The 27,684-nt window shown below is 38.9% G+C and overlaps 1 long non-coding RNA gene across 1 annotated transcript in view; it reads left to right on the forward strand.

Moving 5' to 3' along the window:
• The window catches only part of LOC143157182 (uncharacterized), a 322,941-nt gene that overhangs the window by 264,026 nt on the left and 31,231 nt on the right, over window positions 1–27,684 (forward strand). The window lies entirely within an intron of this gene.

Genomic DNA, 27,684 nt, shown 5'->3' on the forward strand with positions numbered 1-27,684 from the left:
TTTGCTTAATTAGTTAGGGAACTTTTAAAATCTTTTCCCCTGGATTTGGACATTTGTTTTCTTTAAGAAAGAATAAGCAGTAGATGTGTCTTGGTTTCATTATCTCAGTATTACAGGGGCACATTCTCACAGCCCAGGAATACATCCTCCCTTTACTGTCTGCATGATGCCTCTGAAACAGTAGATTAGGAGTTCAGTGCAGTGAAAATTATCCACATCTCTTTATGCTTTATGATCATCCACTGATCTGAATTTAAGGGCTAGACACAACTCTCAGGGGTGGGAGGGAGGGGAGGAGAAAGAGAAATCCTCCTACAACCAACCTTTTTGTATTTACACTTGAAATGGAAAATACAGATGTTGCAGAAGTACACATCTGGGACATGGTTTCCATATTTTTGACAGAGACTAATTTTCACCGCTTTTTAGCTAAGTAGCTTAAAATCAACTTCTTCCCACTGCCTGAAACTCTGAGAGTTTTTGAAATAAAATCATGTGAATACATTTGCTGATCTTGCAGACTATGCTGTTGTACTTATTTCCTTTCTCTTCTCCCCAGAAGCTTTGCAGGATTCTTGTCTGGGTTATAGGGTTTAGGCTGTTTTCTTCTTTCACCACTGTTCCAATGCTCCGTTTGCAAAGTGTTTAGATTATAGCAGACGCGAACTTCCTCTGTCTCAGAGCCAGCCATGAATCAGGCTGAGAGCTGGGACCACTGGCTGTCAGAGGACCCTGAAAAGCTGCAGCTTAAAAATAACAAGTGTTTGACAGCTCGGTTTACAAAACAGCAGATTGTGGCTATATTGTACCATGGAGCTACATATGACATAATAACTAGGGACTTAAAGTTATTTAGTCTTTTTCCTCTCGCCATAATTTCCAATAAATAAATCTCTCTGGGACAGGAGGTCTGGTGAGTTGTACAATGCTTGCATTTTCCTCACCACAGCTTGTCCCCTCTCTTCTCTATTTCACACGTTAAAAAAACCCTCAGTGCCTGGTAATCACAGTTCTATAACATTTCCTGTTGAAAGAGACAGACTAATGTAAAGGTAAATACATACAGTTTTGGTTTTTTTATTAGTCAAGGTATTCATTATAAGTCTTCCGATCAAAATCTCTTTAGAAACTTCTTAATGGACAGAGCTTAATATTGTGCAGTTGGAGTGGAACACAAGCAATTATTTTTGAGGTTTTAAATGGCGCTTTTGAAAAAGAGCTATGCTCACAGGATTCCTGTGAGTTTTATGTTTCAAAATCAGTGGTCAGAGGTTGCATAAATGTGGATTCATGTGCACTGAAAAAACCTGAAGTGAATAAAATGTGACTACTGGAATGTTCTTTCTCCAGACATAAAATATGATGGAATGAATGAAAGAATGACTTTACATTAACACATTTGCTAAAAGCGAACTAGCTATTTTTGCTGCATTCCCTTTTGAATAAAAAAATGGCAAGAAATGCCAACATTTCTTGATCTAATTTTCCCTTTACTAATATTTAGGCTTTCAAAGAAACCCGAGGGATATGCTTGCTCAATTTCCATTAGACATTCAAATCCCTTTGCTTTTGAAATCCCATGTCTAATTTCTACTTCATTTTTTCTTTGAAGACCTTGATTCTTCAGAGTCTCTTTACACTAAGTTTTACTGTAACCTTAAAATAGATATATTGAAGTTTTGGGATATATTTTACAGGTAAATCTGCAAGAGTCTAGGCTTAAAAATATTTATACTTTCTTCCTCCTCTTCTTTGGAAAACAGGACACTGGATATAATAGACTACATCCACAAAGGTTGTATTGCATAATACAGGCATGGATTAATTTTAGTTTCAGCTATCTTCAGTTGAGTTAATCATCTTAGCCTCCATCTGTAGTCTATGAAGAGAAACAGGCCTTATTAGGGCATGGTTTCTCTGACCTATTTTAAGTGTGTCCCTTAGGATGACATGAATACAACCTGAACTCCAGTGCCTACACTGAATAGATCTCCACTGACTGTCAATGGAACCCAGGATGATTAATTGTGCTGACATCTACACTGAGCCAGATTATTTCTACTCTTAAAGCTGAAGTGTCCTTAAAGTCTATGAGAGTCTTCAGCCTTGAGCTGAGCATTTTCAGCTTCTCATTGCCACCAATATCGAAATGAAGGGCACCTAGAGGTATTAGTTGATCCTTTCAGAAGAACCACAGTGAACCATAGGGTTTAGGCCCCGTCTCTTAACATTTGTGGAGTTGATATAGAGCAAGAAAACATGTCTTGAGGTTCTGATGCCTATGTATAAAATGGATGGGTTAATTGGATGTCTACAAGGATAGTAGTATAGATGTAGCTTTCAGATTTGGTAAATGCAGAAAATAACCCGATTATGTGAAGGCAAGGGGCTAACTCTAACTTGACTTAGTTTTCTGACTCTAAGAAATTACCCAAACCTTGAAATCTTATCTGAGGATATGAGCTCAATTATGTTTCAAGGATAGGACTGAAATGCCCTTTCTTTGACACTTTCAGCTTCGGGTAATGCTCGATTAACTTGACAGCTTCTATACATCTGTTAAAAATTGCCCAAAAATATTGCTACTATTGCAGGCTTATAGAGTAAGTCTGACTAGCTAATTAGGACCAGCTATTTTTATAAGTTATCTGGATGTTTAAGAAATGTGGTACTTAATATGCTCTTGCAGTTTTATAGCCGCGTCCAACTTCCACTAAAGTAGCTGATGTGATTTAGTGGCCTAAATACTTTTGCAGATCTAACCCCTGGACTCTCCTCCTGCTTAAATTCACTGGGATTTTTGTAGTCAGTACCTCTGAAAGTGGTTTTAAGTGCTTGTGTACTAGATTAAAGTACTTGAACTTAAAGTATTGGGTATAATCTGTCTATATTTGAGTTTGCTTACCCGTATAAGGAAATAAATAATGCTTACCTGTATTTTTGAAGTCCAGTAAGGGTTATGATATACTCTGAAATGTTAATAGTAGATTATCTGTCTTGAATACAGTTGATACAACAGTAAAAAGCCACACCAAAACCAAAAGGAAACAAAATAGTTTCTAATAGTTAATTTTTTGCTTTTCTTGCTTAGAATGAAATTATTTTCAGAATACATTTTAAAGGCTTTCTTTAAATAAAATTTTGAATGAATAAATTTTATTGATTCTACTCAATAGTTCATGTCCTTTTCTATCTCTGTCCAAGGCCTGCATTCATTTCTTTATAATATTTTGTGTAATGAGTTAATTTTTGTTTCCCTAGCTTTACATTTGGGAATGTGGTTTTAAAAATAATTCTTCCTATCCATTTGGAGAGAAACAATCTATAAATATATCTATGCACTCACAAGGTTTTAGTACTTGACAATTTTATTAAAAACAACAAGTACACTCAGTCTTAGCACTGTTTCTAAGATGTTACTTACCCTTGTCTGTGAAATATCAGCAAAGCAAAATGAGACATTGGGGTTTCAATTTGCCAAATGTAAGACATTATAAAAACAATTTTTGCCGTACAACATATTTATGAAGAAAATGTACTTCAAGAATAAGAAGTCAGAAAAACTGGCACATTTAGAAACAACTGCAATAGAAGTTCATTTCTTATGAACATTCAAAGTCATTCTATTTCCTGTTTTTTCCCAACCTTTATCAGAAAAAATAATTGCTGCTTCTCACAATTTTTTTTTTACAGCTTTTAAGCACCTTTTATATTGCTAGATTTAACTTGGAAATGAAAAGCAATTATTGGAATTTATTTAGTTGACCTTTTTTTTTGACTAACTTTGGTCATCTAAAAATAAGGCTTCTAGTTCAAACTAGTCTGCTAGCTCTTCTTGTAGTCAAAGAGAGACAGGCACCTTGAGAAGAGTGGTGCAGCTTCCTGGTCTTTGATAACTGCAGAGACTGGATCACCCAGCTTCTGAGTCACTCGTTTAGGTCAGAAGAGTCCAACCAGTCGCTGACAAGTGAAAGTAAATACAATAGTTCCTAGAAAACAAAACCCCACTCAAAATAGTAATTCCACTGAATCTTCTACTGAGGCATTAAGCACTGAACCTAACAGGCATTGGAGGCTTTCTCCCCTCCTTGGAAGCTAATTCTTACACAGCTTAACCTTCCACAGTGGCCACCTTCCTGAACTGAAGTTAAATGGCCCCTGAGTTTCTGTTTTTTCTAGAATTACTTTTTATTTGTGTCTATTTTTTTTTTGTCTGTTGTTTTTCATTTGTAAAAAGAAAGAAACAACTCTCAAGACCACAAATCAGGAAGAGGAGAATCATCCTTAATCTGCTCATTTTGGTAGTGAGAATAAACTACTGTGGTCATTAAAAATATTTTTAAAAAAATCAAGGTAATATAAAGTTCTTTTCCTTTAAGTGGTTCATAGGAGCAGCTGCACTGAGAGGAAAAAAACCCTAAACCAAAAACAAAACCCCAAGACTTTGGGAAGAGAGAAATCAGGAGAAAAATAACACAAAAATAAACAATCATCTCTTAAATTTCCCTTCAGTAAAACAGCTTTGAAAGGGGGAGGACATGGGTTAGATTTCTGTTAAATTCATTAACCTTGAGAATGTCCATAGAAGCCATAGGATAGGTTACCCAGGACATTGAACTAGGCCTCAAATCTTTCCCAGGGTAAAGCTTTTCCAGCACTTGCAGCATGATGTCAATGCAAAGCTTTTCCTAAACTTCCTGGAACAGTTACAGGCAAATCACTGGAGACACAAAAAATATCTGGGGCCTCAGCCAACAGCATTCCTCTATGAATGCTGGTATCTCAATTTGCTTTTTATTTTTCTTAATTGGCATTATGCAATTTCAAAGATTTACAGCCAGCTAGACTAGGAAAAATAAAATAAAGCAAGGCCAGAGCTGAAAGTGACAGCAACCCTTTTACCACATAGTGGACATAATTTTCTACTGCAAACTCAACTAGTTTACAACAAAATCTCCCCTTTAATCTTCTGTGATGTTGCAAAAAGTCATCAACCTCCCAGATTATATCTTATCTGTGGCTTGTATAATGAATGTTTTAATCCACCAGAGCAACAGAATAAACCATAATTACATATATTTTAGACTGAGGGTATGTTTCCCTAAAAATGTATCCTATTTTAGCATGAAAATCTCAGCTTCTTAAAACAAACAATCCATAGACTACATGATCAGTACTCTATATTTTGTGTATGTTGTCAAACCTTCCAATAGCATTTTAAAGAAGTACCTCAAAGTACTGCTGTTGTGAAACCTATTGTAGATAATCTATGTAATCATGAACAACTGACTCTAAAAGGGGAGGTTATAAAAGGCACAGAGGGCAGTTAAACATGTAATTGTCTTTAGGAGATAATGGGAACTGGGCACGTAACTCCCATCTGTACCTCAGAAAATCTCCCCTAAACAGAACTGAGAGCCTGTGGTTATGTAGGATCCACCAAGAGAACAGCAGAGCCTTCTTCGGAGAGCTTTTACCTTGAAAGCAACAGCAGCTCCTTAACAAGTTTCATACAAATGAAGAGGGAAAAGGTGTGTAGATTTGGCCTCATGGGAGTAATTCCTTAACTACTTTCCTGCACTTTGTGCCCCTGATATTATCAGTCTTAAGAAGTAGTCGATGTTAGCAGAGCCTGGGAACTTTCCTTCAGCTCCTTACACATAAAAATATTAATCATTCTGGGTGTAGCCAGCCCCCTGCTCCAGCTGATAATTTACTTCAGTTTTGTTTTGGAATATAATGTTTCCAGCAGTTACAGCTACAGCTAGACCTGGGTCTGATCCCTTAGCCGTCTTCCCTGGCTTGTTTGTCGGCTGCACTGGAGAGGGACTGTACAGTTGGCTCTAGCGTGGCCACTCTCAGACTGCCCCTTCCAAGGGACTGAACTTGGTTCCCATCCCTAAGCAACCTTCAGCTAGTGGTGTACTAGCAACACTGGGTTCTTTCTTTTTGCTTGGAAAAATATTCAAGCTTTAGGTTCTCTGCACTTCTCTGCAGAGGATGCTTCTAAAGCCTGAAGATTTTTTCAACTAAACTGAAATCCAGCTCAGTGTTGTTCTTGGTTTTTTTTTTGTTGTTGGTTTTTGGTTTTGTTTTTTGTTTGTTTTGTTTTTATGATGATCTTCTAAATTTCAGGACTATGCCACCACATGTATGCAGGTGTTCTAAAATATTTAAACATCAAGCATTTAGAAAGATGACCTTACTTTGGTCTCAGAATGGCAATCTTTACATAAACAATAGCAGTATTCTGGAGAAAGATGCCAGATGAAAGGATTTTATAGCACACCGGGATTTTTTTGTTTTGTTTGTTTTTGTGCTGCAGAACTGTCATACAGTCTCAGACGTGGAGCAGTAGTCCACTGTATGAGGTACTCTGTGTACACAAAACAAAAAAGCAGGTCTTGATAAACTCAGCAGAGCTTACTGAAATCCTAAATAAAAGAAAATGTCTTGTAGGGACAACTTCTGCCCTCATTTAGAAACGGTGAATTCATTGTGATCGGTTACCAAATTTGGCCTTAGAAACAGTCCATGTATTTTGTCTGTATATGTCTGGTTTATGTATTTTAACTGTGTTTACTTGACAATAAAGGCAGAGAAGTCTTCCTCTTGAACTCAGTGGAAGTGTTGGCTCTGACCTCTTTTAGAAAAGAAACAGACCAAAAAAGGTGATTGTTATCTGTCTTGAATTCTGTTATTATTTCTAACTTAAATTGTGTTTCTTAACTGCCCTGGGTATAATTGGACTGCATACACAATTATTTTTTTGGAGGGAGAAAGCTCACAAGGTCCACAAATCAATTAGACTCCTGTGAATGCTGAGGGAAATGTAAATCTAGAGAAGTCAATACACTCTGCCACTCATTGCTCATTTTTTTTTAAGACTTGATTGCCTCCAAACCTTCTCAAATGCATATCACAATAGGAAATTGGTATGTGAATTTAAAATACACAGAATTGGCAGGACAAAAAAAAGAAATTTTGGCAAAAAGAAACAATATAGGTAAAAACTGTAAAATATGAGCAGGGGACTGTGAATGAGAATGAGGGAAGGAGTTGAAAGATATGCCAAAGAACTCAGCTATTGCTTTTAAAACTGACATTTTTTCAGTCTTTCCAAATCTGCTTGCTTACTGAAGGGAAACCCCCATACAGAGGACAAACAATGAAGATTGTTGATGAAAAAAATCATGGACAGTTGGGAGCTAGACCTGCTGCGGGATTGCTTCACTGCCCTCAGTCCGACTTTTCCAGTCTGCAGCAGTTGGATATGAGCCTCTCTCTGCACCAAGACTGCTGCTAGCAGCTGGAGGGACGCCCTTCCCCCTTCCTCTCCTTTCGCCAACAGAAGAGTCAGTTTTAAATTTGTCAAATGTGGGTGAGAGAGGAAAAAAAAGGTTTTCACTATTTCTAGGCTGACATATAGATGACTAAACTGGGAATCTTTTTTATTTCTAGCAGAAAAACATAGTGACCGATAAATAGTATCTCGGAATTAGAAGGAGTTTTGCTCCGAGTGCCTCCTCCAGAGTGGAGCTTTGCAGATGCACCAGACTCTGAAGCAGTAGATTAGAAGCATGATGAAAGGGTAGGGTTTTGCAGAAAACCAGTTAGAGAACAAACTGAGTATTACCGATTTCAAACAAATATATGATATGGTGGTGTTTCTGAAGGCTGAGAGAAATGTAATCTGCTGGTTTCTTCAGCTGAGGCTTAGTGATGGCAAATACCCCGTCATGGAATGCAGAGGGGAGAATAAAAAAAGTTGTTGTGCTGTAACTCACCACTTGTGAATTAACACCATAAATTCTGATGCCTGCTAGACACATCCAGATCCATGGGTGAGTGATTCATAAAAAAATAAAAACCCACCCAATTATTTTTCTCCTTTTTTTCTTTCAATGACTTATCTGTATGCTTAACACAGTGTTCTGGGTGAACATTCACTTTTTTCCTTAATTAATTTATAATAAGGTTCTTTGTTTTCAAGTTCCAAAGCAACTTGTAAATGGATTTGAACTCCTGTGAAGCCATTAGAAAGCATGTGACATTCAAAATTCAAATTGGTAAATTAAGCATCAATGTCACAGCATAGCATATATATTTTTTTAATGATGACATGCATTATTACTAAAATTACAGTTACTATGAGAATATTAGTAATTATACAGACACATCTCCTCCTGTGAATATTCTATAAAATCCATTCAGAAGTTCAGTTTTGGCATGTACGTGTTCCTTGTTACAACAGTCATAAGTTCACTTGTTCTGAAGTCATAAAGAAAATTTGGTGACATCTAGTCTATCCCTTTGTATAACATTGCACATAGGCTCTTTATGACTAATATTTCATGAAGGTGAAGTTTCCTGTGTGGCTGTAGCATATCTTTTAGCAGGACATGCTGCCTTAATGTCAAGACAAGCAGTAGAGCAAAAGAATTTACAGGCACTACCTTGCCTTTGAAAGGCTTCACTTCACATTTACAATCTCCCACTTGGTAACGCCAGGGCATCCTCTTGCTTGGCATGTTCAGGCTACAAAATGACGTGAGAGGCAGGCATATTCTTTGGGAACAAACCTCCCAACAGCACCCGTGATCTCAGTCAGGATTTAAAATAAGAACTGCACAGGACTAAAGCCAGTGTAGAAACCCACAAGCCAAGGAGGCCTGCATTTAAAACACTTAAAAAGTGAGTAATGCTCCCTAGTGAATAAGGTTCCTGAGCGAGCACAGGCAAGAGACATGGGGCTGAGCAGAGGGTTTTGCAGGGTGTGCTTTTCCTTTAGGACTTGTGGCACATTTAGCACTCCTTTATTATCTTCAAGTTCTTTCTTTCCTTTTTCTGGTAACAGAAAACATTTCATATCTTTCCTCAAGAGAGCACCTTCCCTTGTTATTACTTCGACTTACAAATATGAAATGAATGTTGCCCAAATCCTTGTATGTACCAAGTTACGTTGAACTTCCAGAGGATCTTGGTATGTGTGGGAGGAGATAATTCCATTGTTTGGAGGAAAAAGTATTTTGGTAGCATAAAAGAGTCACAGTTGATTCTTTGGCATAACTTAAAGCTAGTGTCAGCTGCAGGTCAAGACACATATAAGGTTTTCTTAAATGATACTAATTTTACATTGCTATTTTATCCTTTGTGCTCTTACCACAAACTTAAAGCAGCTTGTAGACGTCTCTAACACTGGGACACCTATGCCTTCCTTCTGCGATGTTTTGTTGCCTCTGTTGATTTAGACCTGCATCTGAGTTGTTATCCACCGTCAACTTTTCTCACTCACACATTTATTCATGCTTTAGGTACATTCATCTCTGGACATTGTAGATATGTTATCTACTTTTCATAGACAAACATACCCTCCCCCCCAACCTAAAACCAACATGTGAGCAGAAATATCGAAAAGGCTGTGGCAAGTTGCTTTGCAGGTTGATACCTATCCTCACAAGACAAAAAAGTGCATGGAAGTATTCTTTCACTGAAGCTCTCTGAATGAATCTCTCTCTAGTATGATCTCTGTTCCTAGTTTGCCTTGGTTTTCCTGCATGAGACTGCATATGCTCTCTCATTTTCGGCATGTAAACACATTTTTATCAAAATAACTTCTCAACACTTTTTCTCAGTTGTTTGATATTTAACTTAAATGGAATTCTGAAATTATCTAAGCCATATCATGTAAGAATCTCTGCCATAAAATACCTTAACATCTATATCGTCTTCTACAGCTGCTCTTTAAATCTAGGATGGGGATACTGGATGCTGTATTTGTTGATGCTCATTCTGTCACTATCTATTCTCTCTCAGTTCTGGAATAAACTCAGTTGGATCCCAAGTTTGCTCCCTTTCATGTCAAAATAGGAAAAGTCAGAGTGGGAACACTAGAAGATATGTCCCTCTTGTGTCAGCTTTGCTGTTATGGGAATCAAGTAACTGCGGAGGTCTACCATAGAGCTACAGGAAACTCTCTTCTATAAACTGGAGCAAAAATACTTGCCATAGTCCAGGCCCTGAAACAAACTGAACATTCAGCAAAAGATGACAATTTTCAAGGTGGAGTCAGGAGTGGAAAGAAAAGATTGCAGATTTTGCATCTTTGCTGGACACCTTGAAGCAGGTAATGAAGACTGATACTATACAGATATGTAAATCGCTAGTTTGGTTGTAAGGAAAATTGCCAGATCCAGGAAATGTAGTTCACTTTGTTGCTGCAAGAGTCTGTTGTTCCACCAAAAATGTGTGTAATGGAGAATTCAGTGTTATTGCTGGCATTTAAACTGACTGGATTTCTTTTTTCAGCCTTCAGCAAGGTGTGATTATTAGCTTGATCAGTAAGCAAGGATATAAATGCTAAAAAAGGTTTTCCAAATAAATAATCTCTTTTTGGTCATTGTATTGCTCCAAGTCACATAAAAAATACATTGTAGAAGTCCTCATCCAGTCAGCTTGTGCTGTATTACAGTGAATAAACTTCTAAGCAGAGCATTCATATTGCCAGTCTCATAAAAAGTAAGCATATAATAAATATGATAGACCAAGCAAAGGACTGAAAATCCCTGCAATTTTGAATCCTGCTGCCTAAAGTTTTACTTGTGCACCTGCACTTTGGAAAACATTTAGGTTTATTTTTAGGTGAATACCAAAGAAAAGTTCTGTATTCTTACTTCTTTCCTCTGTCTTATTCAGCCTGACGTGGACTTTCATGTTCTTTTGCACATAAAACTCAGCAATTTTTTTACACCACAGACAAACACTGACCTTTATTTTAACTGAAAATGGTGTCAAAAATCCTAGTTCCTTATGTTTCTACTGTATGTCTCACAGGTTTAAAATTTTTTATATATGAAATGATGAGTGTTTTTCATCCACCTTTCCCAATGAGAGGGTAACCTCGGAGACTGTATGTCTGTGTTGACAATATTTAAAGCATATTTCCTTCCTTGGGATATTTGTCTGTAGGCAGATTATTATTGAAATGTCTATCCTAACGTCTCATTTGTGTATCAGTCTGCAAGCATGCAAATTATTACCGACACTATTACTTTGACAGACTAAGACCATGCTAGTCCTGTCTTGAATTTATTTCAAGACCCACTGTAAGTTTTTTGGCAATTAGAAGCATGTTTGTATTCAGATAAGTTAATGATTAGTAGTAGTGTGGGGATTTCTCAAAGTGACCAGATTCCTCAACATATTAGATACAAGAACAGGCCATCAGGGAAACCAGTGGAGTACTGCATACAGGCAGCAAATAAGCTTCAGATTACCTGAAAACTAATGAGTTATGTGATGGGAAGGTACTACCTGAAAGCACTGCTCTCATCCAGTAATAGTCCTCAGTTGAATCAAGGACAACTCTACTAGAAATCTGTCCTGCTACCATGGTAAAAGCTAAAATTTATACCCAGGAGTGAAGATCAGCACCAAAAAGTCTACTTTTACCCCTCTAGCTGTTCCTTGGGATACCATTCTCAGCAGTGTTGCTTCACAGTCCTCAAGGGGGAGATGCAGATTTACCTCAGCCTTTATCAGGCTTGTATTTACATTTACAAAGGACTTTTTTTTCCTTTTTTCGGTATCACTTTTTGCCCAAACTCCTCCATCATGACTCCTCTTTTTGATTAAATATTCCTTAATTTTATATGGCCCTTACAGAGCCACAGCAAAGGAGCATTTAGATTTAAATAGTTTTGGAAAGCAGGTCAGTTTTCTATCCATTTGCTTCTTCCCACTGGGCCCACCAAGCTGCCTTCCTGCCTGAGGGGGTCTGGTGTTAGACCTCTGGAAGAATCAACTTCCCATAGTCAGGTTTCCTATGGAGACTTGACTTCCCCGAGGAAACAGGGAGAGAGCACTGATGAAGTAGAGAAACCATGTTATTCTCTGCTGGAGGGACTCAGAAGAGTGACAAGTGCTGCTGGTAAAGCACTTTGTCAGCTCAGAGCTGCCCCATTGATGGCTATGCCCGCGTGCATCCTGCAGCAGGAAAACTGTCTTGCTCTCTGAACGCATCCGCGGTAGCACTCTGCACTGGGGAAGCGCGTCGCTGGCGTGCGTGTGTCTGGTAATGATGCAGCAGCCTGCTTTCAGAGAGACCTTGTGCACTTGCAGAGACAGACAGAGCAGAGCTTTGGCACTCATCCAACCCCAGAAGTGACAAGTGGTTTCCCCACGGCAGGTGTCCTTTCTGCCCTGCCACCTCTTTCTCCCATTTAATTAGGCTTGCTCACGGGTACTGAATATTTTGTCTTCTGTTTTTGCATGCTAGCATTTCAAGACATTGTCAGGACCAATAAGACTTTGCATCTGCTTCATTGGTCTATCCTGTAACTTCCCTTGGGGAGTAAAGTCAGAATTCTGTCGGAGATTTCCCTTGCAGCCTTACTGTTGGAAGTTGGTCAGGGCTCAAGGACTTTTAGAGCTGCACATGGGAACCTGGGGATATAATGAAAAGGTTGCTTCAGTATTCACCTGTTCCCGTTAGCATTAAAAGTACTAGTGTCTTGTCATTTTCTGGCCTCCTTGGGTTACTTCTATTGTGTCTGTCACTGTCTGTATTATTTCTTCTTTAAATATAAGAAATGAATAAGTTTTGTAGGACTCATCACATTTTATTCAGCCAAGAAGGCAGTTTGTGTCCAGCTAATAGAAGTATTTATTGTAAGGGTTATGCATTCTCTTTAAGTACCTAGTTTCAAAGTGTGGAAGTTTTCTCAGACTGAACAGCAATGTCCTAGGCTGAACGCTACAAGAACCACGTCTGCTGTTCTCTCTTTATGCCTATAGTGTTGCAGCTGGCAATAATAACTAACAGCAGCCAGAAGGTAATAAAACACATAAGGAAAAATGAAAGCTGTTCTTGTGACAGATTTTGAAGGAGAGGTGGTCTTTCTTTACCGTTCTAACATTTCATCAGTAAGAAAGCATCTTTCTAGATAGTTCATTAAACTAAAAATATCCTAAATGGTCAAGGTTTTGGGCCCTTCAGGTATGTGAGAGATCCTTAATGACAGGCTGATTTTTACTGTTGGTAACAGAAGAAAACAGACATGGGGCTGCCAAAATGGTAAAGACTGAAATCACATGAACCCGCATAGTTACCTAGGAATTGTTGATCTTTCTAAATGCTATTCCCCTGGGTATTGGTAAAAACTCATATGCTGAATAGGTTGAATTATTCAACTCCGTATGTGTTGCGGGTGAATCTAATAAAACCACACACCTAATGTCTAAGGCGGTTCAGAGATAGCTACATAAACATTAATGAACTGCTGTGGCTAATGACCAATTTCTGGTATCTATCGCTCAGCCTCCCCTTCTCTGTGGTGTTACTTCCTTCACCGAAGCAAGGTAACATCTAGATGTACACTGAAGTGACAACCACACGAACCACAGGAGCAGAAATACAGCTACTTTCAAAGACAGGAGGTTTAATATATAGGCCTTTAAAGGGTTTTGATCCCAATCAGCAAAAACCCCAGTGCTTTATGAAGGAATGGTTTTATTCCTAAAGTAAAGGATACAGAAATCCAGCTAACCACCAGTTTCATGAGTTCTTAACTTAGCAAAACTATCAAGGCAGACAGAAGTCAGTTTCTATTTTGTTAGGCTAATTCTGAACCACCAAAAAACTCACCCCAAAAGCCCTAAACAAACAAAAGAGAAATTTTTGACATAATGCTGAAAAAATCCCAATGACTTCAGAAATATTAAAAAAGAGGGCCATGTCAGGGAAATTCTGTTCCTAAAGCAATATTTTTTAAAAAAGTTTTCAAAGAAACAAACAAAAAATGGATATTTCAGTATAGTGTTGGCTTAGTAGCTGAATAACTCCTATTGCTTTTGCCTCTATAAAATGGATGGTTCCTCTACAGGTTTGCTATGCAGGCTATGTAACACGGTGACGTGTCCCTAGATTCGGAAGAGTAACACCTGCCCACACTACCTGTCTTTCAAACAAAGAGCACAAATGGACTTTATCTCATGTCTGTGAAATGCTGCTCACCAGCTGGGGAACCAGACAGTAGTTTTGGGTGATGCATATATGTCAGCTGTGAACTCTACCATCAGATGAACTGTCTGTTAATTACATATAAACCTGTAAACAACTATTGGATGATTGTAGACTTAAATCATTAATATTGAGCAAGGCAAGATTCAAAGAAATGGCTTTCATGTGAAAGGTTACAGAATTCACATAAGCCAAAAGAATGGTTGTCCTACAGGATGCTGATTCTGTTTGTTTGTCTTTTTCCGTTTCTATTGATGGGCAGAATTCCTGGAAGGCTTACACTTTTTAGGCGTTTTAGGAAGACCGATGTTTTCTAACACTAACCAACTGTTTCCTTTTCAAAATTACAGCAGTTCCAACACTGACTTATTTTTCTTGTTTCAGTTTTTAAGAAACAGTTCTTACATTATCACCAAAGCTATAGGCTGCATTGCTTGTATTCATAAAAAAGAAAAAAATACAGGAACCGATTTTCTTTCTTTTACTGACCATCTATTTCCTTGACTATTAAGAATGCAATACTTTCCGTTGAAAGTTAAGGAAATATGTTTCCTTTTATAGAAATCCGTATGTTAATTAAGGAACTGCTCTAGAAAGAAGCTCTTTCTATACTGTAAAATTCCAAAGCAATTTCTTCATCAGAGCCCTCACTTTTGGAAATTAATTCTAGTTACATGCCTAGGAAACTATTCAAGGTATAACAGTCCTCTAGCCAACAAACTTGACAGTATCCATTTAAATATACAAACAAAATATGTTCCTGGTGAGAGAAGAACTTGTTTGCTAACTTCTATTCTGGAATACATCTTTCCACTTTGTTATAACCCTCCTGTTCAAAAACAGAGGATTATAATGCTAATACCAAGTCAAGCTGTAGTGATTCAGACACACAGTAACAATCCTCAGAGTGGGCTAAACGAAGAATTATTGACGTTCACCCTCTAAGCACTCTAAAAATAAACCAAGTTTTTTGAAGTTACTCATAAACAGCTTCCACTATAGCTTCAGTTAACATGAACTCACAAATATTTTAAGTTCCAAATATGTGAAAATGAGTCCAAAATTGACTATGAATGATAAATTTTATGACTTAGATTTGATGGAACTTGAAAGAAAGCATATGTTATTGCTTAGTGTTGTTATTGTTACTTCCATCAGTAGCAATCACATCCAAATTTGGATATACAGAATTATTTTGTTTCAAAGAAAGACGAAGGGGAGATAGAACGGGTGAGCACTGAAAACTGGTCCTCCAAACCCAGAATTCTAACTGCTAAAAGCCTGCTTTTAGAGAGTATTTTATACTGAGGTTCATTTGAAATGAACAGTGTAAATCTGACTAGAAATAATTGTAGATGATGTAGTATGCTATTTAAAATATGTTATTGCCTAGATCTGTGGAACTATGATGAGATAAATTATGCTTTCAGTGATGTGAGACTAGAACAGTATTACTCCAGCACTGCAAAGCACTGCCAGAAGCGTGGATGTGTGTGTGCAATAACAGCATCGAGGCTCACTGTCTTCATGGACCTTGCCAATGTTGAGCTGTTTCTTAAAGATTTTCTTTTATTGTGCTATGACTGGCATTGCTCCACACGTGATAGCTACAGATGGTGCTTTTGTACAGACAAAGCCCAACATCCTAGGGCAGATTTATTACCAAAACCCTTATACGTGAACAATGAAAACCTAAACTTCAGACACCCTTTTTCGTGCTGTTCCGTTTTGTTTCTTGCATCACACACATCGCCCAAGCACAGCTATCAGCTATCTGTGTGGTTTGTTGACACCAGTGCTGCTGGGTGTAGCACTGTGATTGCTAACTGAAAGGGAATTGCCACTTCAGGTAGTGGCACCAGAGTGGCAGCCATGGGGATTAAATATGTGACTGTTGCGTGCGGCAATGAAGTTAGCACCAGTGAAGAGACAGACCTCACCTCGGAGATGAAATCTTTTGAGAAGAGACTGTTTGTATGTCCTTCTTCAGCACATTTCTTGTATACTTTTCTACTTGTCTTGTTTGCAGAAAATACACTATTATAGCACTACTTTCTGGGGAAAAAAAAGAAAAAAAGACTGCAGATTGTGTGATTAAGAACCAGAGTACAAAAAGCTGCACAAACCCCAAGGAATTAAGATTTGGGAATAAAATGATTGAGTTTTGAGGGCCTAAACTCTGGGGGCCACTCTCTGTCATTATGATGACAGTGGATTTAGTCTTGATTGGGAGTGATAAAACTCAGTATCTATTCTCTGGGAAGAAATAGTATGGAAGATATACTACTGAGTAATACTGTCGATCTATTTAAATGTAATATTTCAAAATCTAGATTTAAGAAGTTCTTTTTAGATAAAAAAAGCTGTGCCCATAAAACGTAGGATAGGACAGATTGAAGCTTTAGTGTGCAAACCTCCTTCTGTCCCCTGCTTCACAGTAATTGCAGCAAAATCATCAGTTTGGACTGTGCCTAATGTGTTTGTACAAGGGGAAAGAATAAGAAGGATAAAACCAATAGTAAACCTCAGCTTGTTTTTGTAGACTGTAGTACTGTTCTTTTTGCTGTCTTTGTTCATGTATAATTTATTGCCTTCTTTTGCATTGTAAAGCAGAAAGGTAAAACACATGTTCTTGCAAATGGGACACTCTCTTCTGTCTCCTTTTCTCCTCTATCTCCCATCCTCTCTCCAATCAACATTGGGATCCCAAATCACATTTATTCAGTCTATATCTTGGCCAAATCTGAAAGGAATTTGGGGTGGATAAAAAAAAAAAAAGTTTTGTTACCCAAGGGAATTTTCTTTGCTGAATATCAAAAGCCTGCAGCAAGTAATGAATGTGGGAGAGCTTTGAAAGAACAAGTCAGAGGAATCCTTTTAAATGGAAAATTTAAGGCACTGCTACCATATGCTCTTACAGCATAAAAAAACCCCAAAATGGTGCTTTCTGCCTGAAAGGATTGTCTAGAAATGATAAAGGAAAGCCAGAGGTGTGAAAAACAAAACCTCGAGGGTTCAAAGCCAAAGGGACAACTATGAGCAAGTAATGGCTAGTTTTATAGAGCAACTCTCAAGGAGTTTCTCCATCAGATGCATCATTTCAGCTTGTGCTACTGAATAATTTCTCTTCTGGCCATTAAGGTGAATAGGAGGTTGACTTTAGCAGGAACACAATCAGTCCAGGCTGAGTACTTTTAAATGTCCTCTTACCTCACCAGCTCTGAATAGCACTGAGTGCTATGTTAACAAACCTCTTCAGCTTCCTCTAATCCTAAAGGGAATTTCATATGTCAGTAAAAGCTCAGTGTATTTATTAGGGCAGTTGAATTTGCATTTGAGGAAAGAATTTCACAGCTATATTTCTAAAGATTTTAAGTTGACTAAACAATGGCAGCCATTGTTGACATCAGGAAGCACTGGCAGCAGACATTTAGCAACCAGAGCTATATATTATGTATGCTGTGTAAACCTTTACTCTGATGCTAAATAACACTTTAAAATGCCATCAGTGTTATACCATATATTTCTCACAGAAGCTCCATTGTATGCACAAAAGCCTTTGACAGCTTGCACTGCCATTCCTGGAATGGTCCTGGACAAGACAATCTTTTAGAAGTACATTTTATCAATGACCAGATCTAGAGAGCTTAATAGCAATAATTCAAGAGAGGCAAGAGTTAATGCAGATGGAATGACACATTTCCTGAAAGGCTTCTGCCTTCTGCTATGGGCTATTTCACTCAGACCTCCCACAGAGTCAGCTCTCTATGACTGTGTGTTTCTTTTATTCTTAATTTAGAACCCACAGAACACTGAAAAGTCAGATAAAGTATCCTCTCACATTTTTCTCTCTGTCCTAGTATTATGAGCCCATTCTGAGTTTGGTTGCTTCTTGCAAACTCCTTTAAATAAGCTTGCCATTTTCAGTGGGATTTAAAGACCTGATCCTTTTACCAGAACCAGCTGGTGCTGTTAAAAGAGCAATTAAGAGCTTCCTCCTGCAGTCTTTTCTCCAAGCAGTGAAAACCAGGATGATTGCCGAGAACCTTAGGCCAGGAAAAGTTAGGTAGCAGTGCGGAAAAAAACCACTCTGGAGGGAATTGGAATCAAAACTCAGACACATAAATTCTTTATTCATTCCTTGAATCTGAAGAGACAACTTAGATGGGCTTCTAGATAGATAACTGGGACTGTATATTTCCCTTCTTTAAAATATTCTTTAACTACTCAGTAGAGTAATTCTGTATTGCTGAATAAGAACCACATAAGGAATTGCATCCATTTACTCCTGGGTAGAACCATACCGATATATGTTTCTGGGATTAAAAAAAAACAAAAAAACCTACATTAAAATTTCAACATCTGAACTTCGAAGACATTGTATGTACTGTCCTGAACATGCTTTTAAAGAAAGAAACATCTTTACCTTAGGACCGAAAGGAGTACAATGGAGAGAATGAAAAGAGTCTTAAGAAGAACTATTCACTACCATATTTTGGTCTACAATCACTAAGATAAGCTAAATCCTCTAGGCTAGTGTCATCCATCTCCCAGCCCATGTTCCTACCTTTTAGGTCTTCTACTCTGTCTCCTCATTTCAAAGTGAAGCTTCATTTGCTGTGAAGCAAACAGTGGAGGAATAAATGAAGCTGCAAAAAGCTATCTTGAGCAGGAACAAGTTACCACAATCTGGTCTGCCTGGATTTGCACCTGAAGTCTGTTTGCAAGAATACAAAAGTGAAGGTTAAAAGTAGGACTATGTTGCTTAACTGACCTTTACTTTGGCTACCAAACAGAAAAATCCACTAAAGAAGGAAAATTGATATGGGTTGATTTAATAATTTCCTTGTCCCCATTTTCTTACTCTCCAAAACAGCAACTGTTGTCAAACAAAACATTCACTCTTTACCATCTACAAGAACAAGAAGAATCTGACTGGATATCTAAGGGGACTTTAATTTCACTGTGATCATTAGCTTATGTGTTCTTTGATTCCATGTCGTACGGTGTGCTGTGACAGTTTGTCTGAGTATATCCGGTTTGGAAAGAGAATGAAGGGTCAGATTTCCCAGCATGCTAGAAGAAATGCAGTATTCAATAGAAGTACTCATCAAGGTTTTGACTGCCATCCTGATCTCTGTGGAAACTTGAAATAGTATTTAAAATTGACTGGTGTCAATATCTCCTTACTGTAAAACATGCAGGGTTTGTAAGTTGATCCGTTGCATTACAGAATTTAGGAGATTGGAGCAGGAGAGCAGAGATGACACATGACAGAGATATTAAAAAACAACAAATTTTGTGTTATCTGCAAAACTGCAAGCGCAGCGTAGGTGAGAATGAACAATATTGAGAATGCTTCAAAAGGACTGATAGATAAATGATGGACCCTTTGGAGTATCTAGAGAACTTGTAAAAACAGCTTAAAAGGTAGGCTGGAAAAAGGGAGGAATGCATATTGAATCATAGGGGAATTATACAACCTCCTGGCAAGAATCTCTTTAGAAAGCTTGGTTGGAAAATATCACAGAATTCAAACAGAAGTAAAATAAACCCTTTCAAACTAAAGTTTACTTTAACAACGACAACAACAAAATCTAAGCTACTTGAATGGTCACAGAGGTAGTGGGCTCCTTCAAACAATACACACGAAAAATTACAGAATTATATGACATCCATAGAAAAATACTAAAAAACTAAAAAAGTTTTAATAAATAGGAAAATTCTTTTGAAGTCATATTACCAGATCTGTGGTTGGGTGAGAGTTCTAGTTCTCTACTTGGCAAAATCTCTATCATTAGGCTTACAGCCCTATTCTTTAAGGGGAAACAAAATTATAATGAGAGGGATGTGATAATGAAAACAGTGGAAAGAGGGGCAGTTCATGAAAAAAGAAAGAGAAAGAGAAAAAGAAGTGTCATGCTGGGGAAATAAGAGTTAACAAGCCAAGGGTAGGGCATGGGGGAAGCCAAAGTCTGGACATGGAGGTGATTGTTTCTTTTTGTCTCCAAAAAAAGAAAATAAACTCCCTATTACATCCCACCCCACCAAAAAGCAATCAAGTCCCAATGGATTTTCTCCATTAAAAAAAAAAAAAAAAGGTTTTGGAAAACAGTTTTCAGCAAATCTCTACACTGTGTGTTGTCTGAAACACTTCAGGAATGGTATTATATTAATTGGCAAACCACTGAGCACCCTCAGTTACACAAACACAGTGCCCATGGAGGTGTATGAAGACCGGAGATGCATAAATATGGGGAGTTACAAGAAACTGAAACTGAACTTCAAAATAAGGTCATTATGACTTTCATCTGAGTGTAGAAATTAGCTGCAAGACTTTGTTCTAGTAAAAAAAAATATATATATTAAAATTAAATTAACCAGCAGGAGAATAATCAGAATGACACTATATATTTCTAGGAAGTATTTGTATTGCTTTAAAAGAGGCAAGTGATAAGTCCTTCTAAATCAATGAGACTGACAAATGTCAGCTACACACAATCCTGTGAGAACAGGCAACCTCTTCAGAAATAGGATATATCTGAGAAACCATTCAGTACACACGCTCTGCTTTGCTGTCTGCCAGGCACATATGGGGTTTACTAAACAGAAATGATAACCTTTTGATACTTTTCACTTCTATAAATAAATTTGGCAGTAGATACCTCCTAGTTATTTTTATAGTGCTTTTGCCAAAGGACTGTACAATTAAAATTTAGTAAACTGTATTTAGAATGTGACAAAAAGACGCATAAGTATGTTCAGAGAAAATTCCTCCCATACGAGGAACTGGAGGGCTTAAACACCTAACAAGCTATTTGTGATTCAGCTCATATTGGCACTAGGAGACAGAAAAGTGAAGAAAAAGTTTTATCTTAGGAGCTACAGCCTTAGTGACAACAGGACTGTGAACTTGGCAACAGCTAGTTCAAGCATCCATAGGGTATTATGTTCCCTCCTAGGCTGTGATAGAGAGATGAACCAAGAGTATAGGCAGTCATCTGAGCCAGCAAGTAACACTGAGTGGCATCTGTAACAACATCTGTCCAAAGCTCATGAAGGTGGACACTAGAGGTGGGCCAAGAGCACCATATTCCCTTCTGCGTGTAGCCTTCAGGACGACGGCTCTGGTTACTCACCCAGCCATCTATCCAACTGCTTCCATAGGTAAGAACTCTGTCTGGGCATAATAGGTACATGCACTGATGTTGCTTGGAGAAGCAACAAAACAGTTCCCACAGGGTATTGCTCTGGGTCACCCTTGGCAGAAAACAGGATTCCTCTCCCAACACCCCTGCCCCTACAGGCAGGCATCATTTCTTGTTGCTAAGGACGAACTCAGCCTCTGACGTGAAGAGGTTTTGGTTGGGGCTGTAAAATGTAAATGAGTCAGGCTCCTCTGGGTTTTAGACTTTTCATTCTGTTTTGCCTTTTTAAAGAGGAAACATCTTCCTCCAATTAAAAATAAAGATGTTAACCCCTTTCTGATAAGAGTAGGATTTTATTCCTGTAGTGCACACACAGCCTTTGCTAACTGATTCAACTACAGTTCAAGGGATTTGTCAGGTCCATACAGGTAGAGGACTTCATAGGATCTCTCATGTTTAACTGCCTAAAGATCACTCACCTAATCTTGATTCCTGCCATAGCTGCTAGGGAGATATGCTGACTTTCGGAAGATCATCCTATAAATGGCATAAATCATTCTTTCTGATGTCTATCTTTCTCCATTGAGTAAGGATGACAGGTTTACACTTGACACTGAACTTTAAGATGGCCTAGTATATTAGCTGCCAGAAAAAAAGGGAGTGAAACTATAATCATTTGCAGTTGCAGACTAAATAATATATATCACTATCCAGCATCTGTGACTTAGAAGGTGATATTAGCCAGGTTCCTTCTGAACACATTAATAGAACTTATTCCAGCTACTGAGTTTTAGAAAAGACTTAGCTTATAATAATACCATTATTTTTACATTGACAACTGAAATGTCTCCTATACTCCTTTCAGTGAATTAACTGTTGGTGGTGAACATCCTCTACTTGTAGAACCTTCCTCTTCAAAACCCCAGAATCTCTTGTGCAAAGGCAAAATCCTGTTTTTCTCAGGTCCTTTTTTATTGTTGGATTTTTAGGATGCTCTTTTATAGTTTATCTGAGATTGGTTTAGTTTGGTTAGTACACTTTGCTTTTTACCCCATATTGCCTGCAATTAGCACTGCAGTGGTAATCTCTTTCACTGTGCATACATGCAGGCAAGAAAGTCTCCTCTTTCCTTGCAAAGAAAGAAAACTCATACCCAGTTTTGACAATCCCAAACTGTGCCTAGACTCCAAAAATTAACAGTGTTTTTTTTTCCCAAAATCTCAGACCTAGTTCACATCACCAGATTCATTTGCAGGGGAGTTGGGGATTCAAGCTAGATCTGGAAAACATATATGAAGGAAGAAAGTTCTCTACTAAACCATGGCCACCTGGTTCATATATTTCTTGATGACTTGTCTCCATAAATCACAGCTACAATTAATGTGATGCAAAAAATCCTTTCTTAGAAAATGGCAAGAATTTTTAGAATCATAGAATAGTTTGGGTTGGAAGGGACCTCTAAAGGTCATCTAGTCCAACCCCCCTGCCATGGGCAGGGACATCTTCAACTAGATCAGGTTGCTCAGGGCCCCGTCCAGCCTGACCTTGAATGTTTCCAGGGATGGGGCATCCACCACCTCTCTGGGCAACCTGTGCCAGTGCTTCACCACCCTCATTGTACGAGAATTTCTTCCTTATAGCTAGTCTAAATCTACCCCCCTTTAGTTTAAAGCCATTCCCCCTTGTCCTGTCGCAACAGGCCCTGCTCAAAAGTTTGCCGCCATCTTTTTTATAAGCCCCCTTTAAGTACTGATAGGCTGCAATAAGGTCTTCCTGAAGCCTTCTCTTCTCTGGGCTGGACAACCCCAACTCTCTCAGCCTTTCCTCAGAGGAGAGGTGTTCCATCCCCCTGATCATTTTCGTGGCCCTCTTCTGGACCTGCTCCAACAGGTCCGTGTCTTTCCTGTGCTGAGGGCTCCAGAGCTGGACGCAGTACTCCAGGTGGGGTCTCCCCAGAGCAGAGTAGAGGGGCAGAATCACCTCCCTCGACCTGCTGGCCACGCCTCTTTTGATGCAGCCCAGGATACGATTGGCCTTCTGGGCTGCGAGCGCATATTGCTGGCTCATGTCCAGCTTTTCATCCACCAGTACCCCCAAGTCCTTCTCGGCAGGGCTGCTCTCAATCCCTTCATCCCCCAGCCTGTATTGATACCGGGGGTTGCCCTGACCCAGGTGCAGGACCTTGCACTTGGCCTCGTTAAACCTCATGAGGTTCACACAGGCCCACTTCTCGAGCTTGTCCAGGTCCCTCTGGATGGCATCCTGTCCTTCTGGCGTGTCGACCGCACCACTCAGCTTGGTGCCATCTGCAAACTTGCTGAGGGTGCACTCGATCCCACTGTCGATGTCATTGATGGAGCTATTAAACAGTACCGGTCCCAATACGGACCCCTGCAGGACGCCACTCGTCACCAATCTCCATCTGAACATTGAGCCATTGACCACTACCCTCTGGATGCAACCATCCAACCAATTCCTCACCCTTTACCGGACAGTCCACCCATCAAATCCATCCCTCTCCAGTTTAGAGAGAAGGATGTTGTGGGGGACTGTGTCAAAGGCCTTACAGAGGTCCAGATAGATGACATCTGTAGCCCTTCCCATGTCCACTGATGTAGTCACTCCATCACAGAAGGCCACTAGCTTGGACAGGCAGGACTTGCCCTTGGTGAAGCCATGCTGGCTGTCTTGAATCACCTCCCTGTCCTCCATGTGCCTTAGAGTAACTTCCAGGAGGATCTGTTCCATGATCTTTCCAGGCACAGAGGTGAGACTGACTGGCCTGTAGTTCCCCGGGTCTTCCTTTTTTCCCTTTTTAAAAATGGGGGTTATGTTTCCCCTTTTCCAGTCAGTGGGAACTTCACCAGACTGCCACGACTTTTTTTATGAGCTGAAAAATATTTCGGCCGTTCTGAAAGAATTCCCTGTGCTGCTTTAGTTCATAGTGACATGAATGTAAAGCAACATGTACCAGAGTGGTGCCTCCAGCAATGTCTAACTGTAGGACTCAGCATTGCCTGTAATGGTTATGGCAAGATTTTTTTGATCAGTTGGAGTCTGGAGCCCCAAACCTGTTAAGTACTACGGACATTTAGGCAGCGATCTGCCCTTTTAGACAGAAAAGCATACCTGTATGTATGCATAGACCGAAACTGTACATAAAATGGCCAGGGGATATGCTATTTATTTCTTGGTCACCAGGGATTCATACATGAAGCTTGGATTCACAGTACTTTTCTAATTCTTCTCATTTGGAGAAGAGATTTGAGCCTAGGACTCCTAAATCCTGTAGCACTGAGAGGGATCTCAGACTGTCCCATTTGCTTTCACTACCCATTTGCTTACTACTGCAAAATTTCAGTCTCAGGGTTCCTGTAAAACAGTGTCTGAGCAGCTAGGCTCTTTGCTGTTTCTCACTAGATGAATGTCTCAGACATATTTATTTAAATATTTGCTCTGATTTCTCTGATTCTCCTTCCTCTACTGTCAGTGTCACCATTAATTTCTCTCTCTCTCTCATCTCTGCCTATCATCTCTATATCTCTACCTCTATCTTATCTACATATCTGTATCATCTGTATCTAGATCTGTATGTTTCCAATGGATCATTACTGGTAGTTTGTAGTCACCTGCTGGTCTGCAACGACTTGTGGGATCCCTGCAGTGCTGATTTGGCACCTCTCTAAGTAGCACTGCCGTTACTCAGTAGGGATTTTGTACAGTACAAGAACCTATAGACTGGCTGAACCAAAGTATTACAAGAGAGTTTAAAATAGAGTGCAGTCAGTGGGTGCCTGTGGCCTCGTTTATTTTTGAAAGACTGTATTGATGTATCTCCTCCCCAGAATTCAAATGGAAATCTGGGAGAAGATCCCTTGAAAGACAAGACTGAGAATGAGGGAGACCCTCTTTACCCACTGCATTAACATTTCAACCTTGCCTCAAGTGCTTAGTACTGAGTTTGAGAACAAGGGAAATGATGTCCTGAGGCTTCAAGGCACTACTTTGCCTTTGTTCAGACATAGGCCATCCTGTCTAGCACAGATTACTGTGCTTTAGCAGGAAAGGCTCCCTCATGTCCTAAGAAGGTAATAACTTCTCTTCACATCATCACTATCTCAGCTCTGCAGTCATATTGCTAATTGACCTTTGGTGTCTCCGATACCAGAGACCATGCTTAAAAAGCCATCTGTGCTTACCTTTAAGTGCCTACCTATTCATCAGGCCTAACTGTTGGCTAATGAGTCCTCAGATCTGATCTGTAATGACCAACAAATTAGATAGTGGATTATGAGACCAAGGTTAATCATGTACAGCTTGTGTTTGATAGCAATAGTTGTCTGGTATTTTTCTTTTGCAAGCTTCTCTGCAGTATTTTGTAAAACAACAATTAGGAAAAAACCTCAGTGATTTACAGCATTCACAAAAGTGAAACTCACAGGAATCTGATAATGGATAAAGTCTCCAGTCCAACTCCACATAATGACTTGGGCAATTCAAGCCTAAGAAGCTTCAGAATCTGAATGCTAGTTTGTAGTTTTTCAGTGGGAGTTTTCACCCTGAGGCAGACATTGACTGAGCTAATACATAAAATGCCTAGGCAGTTAGTTGCCTATATGGGAACCAAATATACTGATTGCTATCGAGGACAGATTTATAGGTAGGACTTTCTGAAAGCCAGGGAGGGAGGGAGGAGAAGTCACTCATGGCTGTTCCAGCAACATGTGTGTGTCCCAGATCACATGTAAGGGAGGTACAAGAAGCTCCCTGGATATACCTTGGTAGATCGACTCCTAGATATGAATGATCCCAATTTTTTGGTTCTAGGAGAAGTTAAAGGCTGTAACCCTTAGGATTCTCAGCTCAGTAAACGAAAGAACTAGATGGACTTAATGTTGGTAATTTACACTAAATGCTATGTAGATGTACTACAGTCACACAGGGCAGGTCTTAAGGCAGCAACATCTGCACAAGAGGAGTGGTAGATAGGGCATCAGCATGGACTGGCTTCACGTTTCTTAGCTAAATTTGTGCTAACTTCTCTGCGCTGCTAACACCAATCGGTACACTGACCTTAGAGTATCTTACACTAATCAACTACACTCATTACTATATAGCTATAACGTTAGTGTTCAACTCCACGTTAGAGAATGATAGCTATGTCTGATTGGGATTTACAAGTTTTGGCCCTGTCTTGAAGTAGGGTGCTTAATCTGGCAAATTTACACTCTGAGAGAAGACAAGGAGCTAAAAATGTCAGTGGTTAGAGCAATCACCTATAGTGTGGTATTCTCAGACTGAGCACCTTTCTTTAACAGAGTAGAACACAAAGGAAATTAGAAAGCTGGTTGACTATGGATATATTTACAATCTCTGAGAAACAGTCAATTTAAAAATGAAATACAACTTAATATTATTTGTTATAATAAACATAGTTTTCTTTATTTTTAAGACTTGAGTTCTCCAGCTAAGTGACTAGAAGCTGCAGAGATTCTGTAGATTTCTGCAGTTTGGCATCTACAGGTCTGTCATCTGATTTATGAAATGGAAATGTGGCTTCAGCTTTTTGCTCATGTTGCATAAATCAGCAAGTTTTGGCTTGCCCATTAACAATGAAGAGGCACCAGACCACAGATTTGGTAAAACACATTAACTTTTTTTTTTAATTTACTCTCAAGATATTTCAAGCCATTTCAAAGTCAAGTAAAATAACAGACACTAAACCCCTATTTTATTTCCCTTTTTTAACTAGCTTTGATTAAATGTATTTCATATTTAGGATTATCTGGATTATAACACTGCACTGAGCCCAGAATGTAGGATTGGATCAAAATACCAGTTATTTGTTGAAAAGACAACATATTTCTCAGTAGGAAGTGATAACCTGGATGAGTAACAGACATCTTGGTGATTATCAATCCAGCTGAGATGTAATTTCAGTATGCTAACATTTCTTGATGTGCATATAAGGGCGAGTGAGTCAATGTCAGGGGGCTAGAAGAATGAAACTTATTTTTAGTTCTCCATCCATTTCATTTTTCACTTTACACCCAGGTACACAGTAAAGGAAAGGGTAGAAGATTCTATATGCAGTACAGTCCAAGAATTAATTTCCCATATGGAAAAACTGTGACATCTTCCCTCTTAATAAGCATAGTATTTCCTCATGAAGTTATTGTGTGGCAAACTATAGTCTTTTCATTGACAGAAATGGAATTCACATGTGCAAAGTTCATCATCTCCTTGTATCTTTGCTGGCTAAGATATTAGTGCCTTGCTCTAACAAATTACCACTCCTTCCAATCTTATAGTCCAGAATCTCAACTGGTTTTGAATAAATTTAGCCATCAACCTCTTAAAGTCAATGGAATTCAAAGGCCCATTTTCTTATGAGACTTTCAGTGGCAAAAGTTGATGAACTCAACTTTTAATTTTTTTCAGAACTGTCTGGTGGCCATATCCACATATAGAAAAAGAGTCCTGTTTCAAGTGAAGTGAATCATAGAATCATAGAAA

The sequence above is a fragment of the Aptenodytes patagonicus genome, chromosome 2 (assembly GCF_965638725.1).
Source record: "Aptenodytes patagonicus chromosome 2, bAptPat1.pri.cur, whole genome shotgun sequence".
Taxonomy (NCBI): domain Eukaryota; kingdom Metazoa; phylum Chordata; class Aves; order Sphenisciformes; family Spheniscidae; genus Aptenodytes; species Aptenodytes patagonicus.